General features: G+C 39.7%; 1 pseudogene; it reads right to left on the reverse strand.

Moving 5' to 3' along the window:
• Nucleotides 1-860: 860 nt before the first annotated feature.
• Nucleotides 861-7,797, reverse strand: LOC132435749 (elongation factor 2-like; annotated as a pseudogene).
• Between the last annotated feature and the right edge of the window lie 2,683 nt (nt 7,798-10,480).

Below are 10,480 nucleotides of genomic sequence, written 5' to 3' on the forward strand. Positions count from 1 at the left end.
TAAGTGTTGACAAGGGGGTAGAAAAACTAGAATCCTCATACATTGCCATTTGGAACATAAAACACTGCAGCTGCTTTGGAAAAAAATTGGCAATTAGAAAGTTAAATATCAAGTTACCAAATGACCTAGCAATTCCAGTCCAAAGTGTAGACTCAACAGAAATGAAAATAGACGTCCACATAAGAACTTGTACTTGAATATTCATAACAACATTATTCATAATAGTCCTAAAGTGGAAACAACCCAAACACCCATCTACTGATGAATTTATAAAACAATATGTGGGGGGCTTCCCTGGTGGCGCAGTGGTTGAGAGTCCGCCTGCCGATGCAAAGGACGCGGGTTCCTGCCCCGGTCCGGGAGGATCCCGCCTGCCGCGGAGCGGCTGGGCCCGTGGGCCATGGCCGCTGGGCCTGCGCGTCCGGAGCCTATGCTCTGCGACGGGAGAGAACGCAGCGGTGAGAGGCCCACGTACGGCAAAAAAAAACAAACAAAAAACAATATGTGGAATATACATCCAATGGAGTATTACTCCACCACAAAAAAATAATCTCGACAGAATTCCAGTTTAAAAGAAGGCAGACACACAATGCCAAATATTTTATCAATTCATTTCTATGAAAAGTCCAAAACGGTCTCCCATCCCCCCTCCCCACACCCTCCACTTGCCAAATAAATCCCTGCTGTGAGGGCAATTCTGTTACCTCGGAAGTCCTGATATAAATGTCAGCAGAAAGGGTTATCAGGCGTTAACGTTGAGAGGTGGCACCGAGTGGAACCTAAAATCCCGTAGGCGGAGCATCACTGCGTCCGGACGTTCTCGCGGTATCTTGAGGAGAATTCGCGGCTCGATGCTGCAGTCACTCACGACGGAGCAGATGCTGCTCCGTGAGTTGTTCAGGAAGTTGTGCAGCTGGACTGCCTTGCTTCAGGCCTCTGCTCTTGCGCGTCTCCGCCACGACCTGGCTGGGCGCTGGTGTTGGCGAAGGGGCCTCTGGGCAGGACTGAAAGTGGTCACACACACACACACACACACACACACGGGGGAAGACCTGGCCGCCCGCGCGTGTGGGACCGCAGGTTGGCGGTGATGCCAAAGGGCTCGCTGACGGGCAGGTAGGCCTTCACGACATGGGGGTGTGGGCCACCCGGGACTCCTCGAAGACGCGGCCCCGCTTCTGTACAGGACGCCACCAAGCACTTCTTCCTGACCCCGGCTCTCCGCAAGGTACTGGGCTCCAGGAACCCGCGCTGGCTGTCAGCCTGCGGCGTGGAGGCGGCGCCGGGCGGACGGTGGGGGCGATCTGAGTGGCATCCCGGGCGGCGTCGCATCTAGGACCTCGAAGCGCACGCCCCGCGTGTTCTCTTGGCACAGCGCGCCCACTGGAGGCCGGCCACGACGCTGTACTTGATCTCGTTGAGGGACTGCACACCCCTGGTGATGTCGGTGGGGATATCGGGGCTGGTGCCGGCGCACGAGATCTTGCGGGCCTAGGCCACATCCCACTCGTACTTCTCTTCCAGGTAGTTGGCCAGGCCAATACTTGACCTCCTGGTGGGTGGACACCGCGCTCCTGCTGTCCACCGCCAGGTCATTGGGGAAGGGCCGCGCTTCCATGTGCAACGGAGTGCACTTGTTGCAGGTCTTGGACAGGCAAAGCACATTCGACTTTTCGGAGACGGTCTCACGGTACCAGATGACATGGTTGGATTTCTTGATAGGGGATGCAAGTGTGGTCCTTCAGGCAGATCACCAGGTGCAGCTCAACGGCACCTGCAGTGATGTGCTCCCCGACTGCTTGATGATGCACTGCTCCCTGGGATCCGACTTGGCCTGCAGCTTCAGCCCCTCCACCTGACCAGTTTGGGCAGGTTAGCCGGGTTCTTGGCTTCCACAGCGAGCCTGAAGACCAGGCTTACACTGAACTTCATCACGTGCGTGTAGTGGGCATGCTCAAAGGTCGTTATGGTGCCTGTCTTCACCAGGAACTGGTCGACACCCACCAGGCCCACGATGTTACCGAAAGGCAAGTAGCTTTGTGGTTGCCAGGGGCTGGGGTGGGGGGGTGGCAGCTAATGGTATAGGGCTGCTTTTTGGGGTTATGAAAGTGTACTGGAATTAGATAATGGTGATGGTTGCACAACCTTGTGATTATACTGAAAATACCCAATTGAAAGAGGTGAATTTCTATGGTAGCGTATGAATTATAATTCAAGTTTTTAAAGTTAAATACAGTATTATTGATACCAGCACTGAATAAAGCTACACATGCTGAGTGAATCTCTGCATGATGAGTCAATTTTCATGTGAGTCTGATTTGACATCCAGTCCTTTTTATTATCTCTATGATATGTGAAGGGAAATTTGTAACTTTAAGAAATTTATATTAGAAAAGAAAAAAGGCTGAAAATTAGTGATTTAAGCATCCAAATTAAGAATATATGGGAAAACAAACCCAAAGAAAGTAGAAGGAAGATAAGGGGGCAATAATATCTGAAATTAACAGAAAGCAAACCAACAACAACAAGAAAACAACCCTAGAGATTATTTAAAAGGTGAGAAACTACCACTTTGAAAAATATAGCACCAATGAATACATCTGGCAAAATTGATCAAGACAAAAGAGAAGAAACAGAAGAAACAAATACAACTTATGAATGTAAAGCAGAAATATTGCATACAGAGGATATAAAAATAAAACATTATTAACAATATTGTATCAATACATGTAAAGTTTAACCAAATGAAATAAATAAAATTCAATACATGTTCACAGTTTATAGTAAACTATAAAAATACTAAAAAAATCATATTTAGTGGTGAAACATTAAAAGTCTCATCTTAAAAATCAGGAACAGGGAGATAAGTGAGCACATTTTTATTGCCTACATTTAACAGAGTACTAAAGGATCTAGACTAAACAATAGAAGAAAGTAAAAATATTAATTCATTTTCAGATTGTCTAATATTAGTGAATTAATGACAGTTAAAATTATGAGATTAAATATGTAAAACTATAATAAAGGTATATTAGCATATTTACATATAATATATAAAACTAAATGTGATTTGGAAGAGATGAGAGAACACTGTACTGTTTCTTAATGTGCATTATGAGTGCACAGACACTCGATTTTATCAGTGTTTGTTCTTTACATATACCTTACAGATATTTTTACATGTATGAAATATTTCCTATTTCAACATAGAAAGGTGCTATTCTCTAAAAAAACAATATTATACAGTCTCTGCCTTTTACATGGAAAGGATGCATTATGAAAAACAATACATAGAAAAATTAAGGCATTATCAGTATCTTAATACAAGTAAATAAGTGATGCTGCCATGAAATGCACTTTAGTGAATATGTTGCCTGAGTATCCAAATATTACAGGCGGTAAGTTTGTAAAAATGTACTTTTAATTGTAATAGAAATTAGTATCCCAGAGCTAACTGTTTGTAAATAGGAGTCATGTGAAAATACTGTTGGTCAGCATGTTTAAGATATGGCTGTGACTCTACAGAACAATTAGAAAGTTTAATAATTTGTTTTATTTTTTATTTCAACTGAGAGCACAGAATAATCATCCAGTTTGCTAAGCTTATTTATAGTATAATAAGAATTTTGATATAACCACAGTAGTTGCAGGGTGATTTACACAATATAAGGAAAGGATTTATTTTTGATGTGAAGAAGAGTATTATTATGTTGAATATCATCTGGTAGAAGTTAATAAATAAGATCTGAGGTTGTCTTCTTGTGATGTTAATGACGAACCTTTTCAAAGGTTGGTACGTAATTAGGTTCAATACATCATCCAGCAAAGATTGCTTTGGGCTTAAAAGTTTAAAATTTGCTAAGACTGCTAAGTTTCTGTAGTTTGAACATGGACATCTCAATGCTTTGCTTGATAAGCTGAATGTTCTTTATAGTATTTGTTGTTGTGTTACAAAGAGGATAGGGAGCTTAATGATGGTATGATGCCAAAGAGATAGAAATTAATTTTAACTGATAATCACTGTTTATGCCAGCGTTCCAAATATTGGTCCTAATGTCATTTAAATACAAATATCCTGAACTTACTAAGTACATTTTAAAAGACAATTTATTAACCATATTATTTTCCACACAGTTAGCCAGCCAGATGTATTTCCATTTTGTATGCATTTGCAGGAATAACCTATATCAAAGAACCCTTAGATTCCACTGTATAATGTGATGTGTGGTTTTATCTGACTGTATATTTCTCCATTGCATAGACGGAAAGTAGGTGTCCTGTCGTGTTTAACATGATTAACTTTCTCCTAATGTACCACACGCAAGAGCTTTTGCTTGCAATCCAGTATGGACTGGTCATTTTATGCTCCAGTACAAAATAAAGAATCTTTGTCAGGTTATTCAGAGGGAAATCACCAGCTCAGCTCTCTGAAGTCTTGGAACAAACTATTAGTTTTTAATTAACATTATAATTAATCCAAAAATTTTCAATAGTTCTTTTCAAATATTTAAACATGAGATAGGCACAAGTATAATTTGATTATCCTATCTCTTTCCAAATTGTATCTTTGGGAAAATTGTTTTATGTGAGAAACCTAGTGCATTTTCCTAATCTGAGGTTGAAGTCATTTTCCAGACATGAGAAGTTTTTGCTTAAACATCACTACACAAAATCTGTGAAAATGAAATAACATCAATTTTGTCAAATAATATTGATAGAATGAATAAAGAGCTAAAAAACAAACTTACTGAAATATTCTGAAAGTAACTGTGGTGCTAAGCCACTAAAAATCCTACGCAAGATTCGTAATCCTACATGAAATCCATTGTGTGATATCCTCAACTATGTTTGGAATACTAAATGACTGCTTTCTTTTATAGCCCAAATGAGACTGTAGTGCTTTGATTGCAGTAATAGCCCCACTAATTTTCTCCTTCCAGTGTTCACCTTCTTCTGCAATGTGACTTTGCAGCATCTACCACTAAGAGGTGGAGTCTAATCCCTTGCCTTTTGACTCTAGGCTGGGCCTATGACTTGCTTTGGCTGATAAAATATAGCAGAAATGATAGGGTGCCAGTTCTGAGCCTTGGCCTTGTGACCTTCTGTTCCCCCTCGTACACCACGAGGTCAGGCTGCTGTAAGAGTATGAGAGACAACATGGTGCAGGGCTGAGTCAGTGTGGCCAGCCAACACCCTAGGCCTGTGAAGGCCCAGCTCAAATGAGCAAAATCTGTAATGATGCTTAGCTGGCCTGTGGCTTACTGCAGTTGTGTGAGTGAGCCTTCCTGGGCCCACTTGAGAACCACCCAGTACAAGTGAGCTAAAATGAATGTTTATGATGCTCTATGTACCTGCATTTTTTGTGGTTGGTTGTTACATGGCCTTAGGGAAGTAATGGATAACTCATATGAAGACTATTGTTCCCAGTTAAGTATTTGAGACAAAATTCTATACCAAGGATTGGTAGACTTTTTTTTATAATGTTCCAGGTAGTAAAAATTTTGGGTTTAGTGAGTCACATTGCCGTCTCTGTTGCATATTCGTCTTTGTTTTGTTTCTTTCGTTTCTTTTTACAACCCTTTACAAATGTAAAAACTATTCTTAGCTTTTGGGCTGTACAAAAAGGGCTGCTGACCAGATTTGGCCCATGGGCTATAATTTACTGACCTCTGTTCTGTATCAGGCAAAGACATGATATTGCTAACGTTGCAGAATAAAAGATGCAAAAGGGGCCCAAGTTGCAAAGTAATGTGGTAAAATCTAATACAATTTTTAAAATAGAATTATACAAGTATTTTTTTTTCATTTTGTATGTTTCTCTTCAGTGGTGTGCTGGTAAAATTTTAATAACCACCTGTCACCATACCACCAATTTCAACCAGTCAATGGAGTGGAATTGAGAAGAGATGTATACAATTGGCTCACATGAGCTAGTAAGAGCTGACTCCAGCAGACCATTGTACTACCTACCTATGGTACTGCTTATACTGTAGTTCAGTAGTAATTATATAAGAAATTGATTATAATCCAATACAGTAGGTTTTCCTTAAACTGATTTACTCCTTTTGCTTACCTCACCTTCCTGATCCCAGTAAATTTTGGTTTTGTGACCCCTGGTCCTGGAGAACACTACTGTCCTTACAACTGTCTTCTGTGAGTGACCTGAGTCACATTTATCTTTGACCTAGTTTCAAAGAAAATCACTTAAGGATAAACTTACCTTTCTTTGTTTGCTCTCCTCCAGTGGAAGAATAAGAAATTATCTTATTTTCAGGCATGATTGTTTACAGTCCTTTGAAACCTAATTAAAAAGAAAAACATTTAACTATCATGAATCAAAATTAGTTTTAATTACACTAAAAATTGTCAACTCAAGAACTGGTAACGTCAGGATAGGTTTCTAATAGTATGCAAGTTATGTATGTAAAAATCAATACTAAATTATGTTAAAATGTAAGGAAACCAACAATATACTCTTTTTCCTGTGATGACTTCTATGAACCTATTTAGGAAAACGAAATATAAAAATTCTCATTAGAGAGGCATCTTTGATCCCCTGCTCTGCTGTTAGCTTAAACAGACACTGGGCCTGAGTACTAGATAATTTAGTATTCATCATTGAAGCTGTGGGCTCAAAGCCCTTTGGGAATTCTAGAACCTACATTGTTTCATATGATAAAGTTAAACCTTGCTGTCATCTCTTCTTGACATTCCCTCAGTTCCTTTTTTTTAAAATATGTTTTATTATGGACCAAGTCAAATATATACAGAGGTAGAGAGAATTACCAGTGTAATTTGATTGCAATAATGGCCTCAAAATCTCACGTGATGAAAGTGAATTAAGGTGATTCTTACCCAGCACAACTCAAAGGGAACCCAGCACACAAAAGGACTAGATAACACAAGTCAACAGAAAAGGAAAGGTAGCAGAAACTGATCCAAAGTTACTCCAGAGTGTGAAATTACCAGATATAAACCACCTAACAACTATGCTTAACATGTTTATAAATATAACATCAACATTTTAAATTTCAGAACTAAAAATTATGTAAATTGATATTGCAGATTTGAAAAGAAGCTAGTTAGAAATCCATGAACTGCAAACTGCTATGTAATTGCAATTCTAAACTCACTGGTTCAATTTAAAAGCAGGTATGACAAGACTGAAGAAAGAATTAGTGAAAAAGTTCAGGAAAAAAACTATCTTGAATATAACAATACAGAAAATACAGAAGCAAGCATAAAATTCAGTGTGCTCAACCTCCACTTTCAGGAAGATGGAGTGAATGTAGTTATCCCTATTCCTTCCTCTACATACAACAAAAAACCCTGGACATTATATATAAAACAATCATAAGACTTTGAAAGGTGGAGAGACGAAGGCAGACTGGCTAGGCACCTTGAGATCAGAGGAACAATGAGGTGGTGAGTTTCCAAGATTTTCTTTTTGTCTGATACATCCCATACTTGAAGCTAAAGAAACCAGAAATCCAGATATGCCAATGCATGCAGACCAAATAACACTCTGACAAAAGCCTGCTCTCTCTAGCCAAGGGATCAGGAAAGGGGCAGCTTAGCAAGAGCGAATAAATTTGGATAATAACCTCTCCACTCCAGCCAAACACCACAGAAAAAACTGACCCCACAAAGGCAGAGTGAGGAGCCTAGATGATTTCCACTCTTGCTAGGTGGAAACGAGGCACCCCAATTTCCTGCTGGGGTAATGTCAGAAGACTCTGATGTCCTGTAGGAATCCAGGACTTCCATCCCCACTGGTTGGAGGCAATGCTCCCCCATCTCAGCGTCAGTGGATACTGTGTGGGGAGACTGGACTTCCACACCTCCCAACAGCACTAGTGAGTACCTCTTGTCTTCCCCACTGAGGTGGCCTCAGAGCAAGCTTAATAGTGAGTCTCAACTTGTACTGCAGTCCAGCAGTAATGAGGCCACACCCTCTCTGTGGTGTCAGTGGCATCCATGTCTGAAGCAATGACTAGGCACTCCTACCTCTCCCGGTGAAGGACGTGTCAGTGAAGATCCAGTGGGGAGCTAGAACCCACAACCTATTCTCAGCAATAAGAAGTAGAAATTAAAACCTCAGTGAGATATCTATACACCCATCAGAATGGCTGAAACAATCAAAAAAATAGTTGCAACACCAAATGCTGGCAAGGATGTGGAGAAACTGGGTCACTCATACACTGCTGGTTAGAGTGTGAGATGATATACCTACTATGGAAAATAGTTTAGCAGTTCCTTTTAAAACTAAAAATGACTTGTCAATATGACCCTGCAGTTGCATTCTGAAACATATATCCCAGAAAAAGGAAAACTTATTTTCACCCAGAAACTTATGCAAGAATATTCTTAGGAGCTTTGTTCATACTACCCAAAACCTGCACACTACCCAGATGACCTTCTGTGGTACATAGTGAAACAAATTGTATACATCTGTAGTGTGGAATACTACCCCACAGTAAAAAGGAACAGAGTCTCTATACACTCAACAACTTGGATGAACCCCATATTAATTATGCTGAGTGAAAAAAAGCCAATCTCAAAAAGATTTGTATTGCATATTCCATTTTATTCATGAAATAACGTAATTATAGAGATGGAGACCAAATCATTGGTTGTCTAGGGCTAGAGGTGGGAAAGGGGTGACATCAGGGAGTGTTATGATGATGTACAGTTAAGTATCTTGATCAGGGTGGTGCTTACACAGAGCTATACGTGTAATAAAATTTCATAGAGCTATATATACACACACAAATAAGTGCCTGTATTACTGGTGAAATCTGAATAAGCTCTATGGTTTGTGGTTTGATATTGTACTATAGTAACTTATGATGCTAACATTGAGGGATGGTGGGTGAAGCAGACAGAAAACCCCCTTGTATATTTCTTTGCAACTTCCTGTGAATCTATAATTATCTTGAAATAAAAAGCTTACAATATATAAAGCTATAAAAGAAAAGAAAAAAATGATACCTAGAAAATCCTCATGCTTGTGGAAATTAAGAAATAAACTATAAATAAACTATATAGAAGAACATGTCACAATGGAACTTAGAAAAATTTTTGGACAATGATTATGAATATAAACATACCATAACACGTGGGACAAAGCAGAGCAGTGATTGGAGGAGACAGCGTGGAGGTGGGAGGGAGTCCATTTTAAAGAGGGTATCAGGGAGAAGTCCTCTTTGAGAAACGACGGCTGAGTATAATGAACTGAGAGAATGTGCCAAAAGATCTTAGGAAGGAGTCATCCAGGAGGAGCTGAGATGCAAAAGTCCTAAAGCAGGAATGAGCTAAGAATGGCCCAGAAAGAGTAATTGTAAATAATTAACTCTAGAACCAGCCCTAATGCAAGAGCAGAAAATAACAACAAAAAGGTCTAGAGCATTCCAGCTGTCATTCATCCAAAGCATCCTATCAGCCTGGGCCTGATCCCTGCTGCCAGAAACCCTCAGGCTGTTTTCACCACGGCCGACTAGCTTGTTAACTTGCCCTTCACAGGTCTTGCCAGAAAGCTGATTGTTAAATTTTCATTAATTTTGCAAGTCAGTTGAGACCACGTGGTAGTTTGAAATCAACCATGGTGAGTAGATTTATACCATGAAAATCAGCAAATGCCACAAATCAGGTCTTATTTCCGTTTTTGTTTTTGTCTTGAGATGTGGTTATTAAATATTTATCAGTGCACTACTATCAAAAAACACAGATTCCTGAGAAGACAGGACATGAGCTACATTACTAGATAGGCTACTGGAAGAGGGGATGAAAGAATTACAGATATGATTTTTGAATTGGGCTAGGTTATTAAAGCTGGAATGGTTCCACTCAGTTGGAAAACAATGAATAATTTGGTTCTAGACATTGGGTCATGAGGAGGAATAGAGTCATAAGAAGGGTAGGTAAGGGAGAGTTAATTTTAGGATAAAAAAGTTTAGACATCAGTTGTTTCAAACCTTACATCTTCTTAAACTGTCTATTTCCAATTTGTTTCTTTTGAAAAATATCACCTCCTGCTTCAGAGAGGAATTAGAAGGAATCAGACTTATATTCTAATTTAATATCACCAAACAAATCTGTGCCCTTCATGGCCTCCTCCTGTTCTGACAGTGCAGGGTATCCGTCTACTGGTTTGTCTTATCCCTCTACTAGTGCCAGGGAGCTCATAACATTCTCCTTCCTGATTTATTGCTTCTGATTACAATTGTAAAATTCTTGTGCTCTTTTCTTAAAACAGTTGTTTCTGTTGGCATTTATGAAGCCACACATTTTTTTCTTTTCAGTTCCCTCCCAATAAATGGAAATGCCTTTCCTTCCATTGCTATGATTCCTTATGAAAATCCCTGCATCAGATCATCCCCTTCACTCTCTATCCACTTACTCTACTATATTTTCTTCTAATGACTCATTATTAACATATATTACAAGTTTATAATCGTTTCCTTTATTTCCTCTTTTTTCC

Source organism: Delphinus delphis, chromosome 13 (genome assembly GCF_949987515.2).
Source record: "Delphinus delphis chromosome 13, mDelDel1.2, whole genome shotgun sequence".
Lineage (NCBI taxonomy): Eukaryota > Metazoa > Chordata > Mammalia > Artiodactyla > Delphinidae > Delphinus > Delphinus delphis.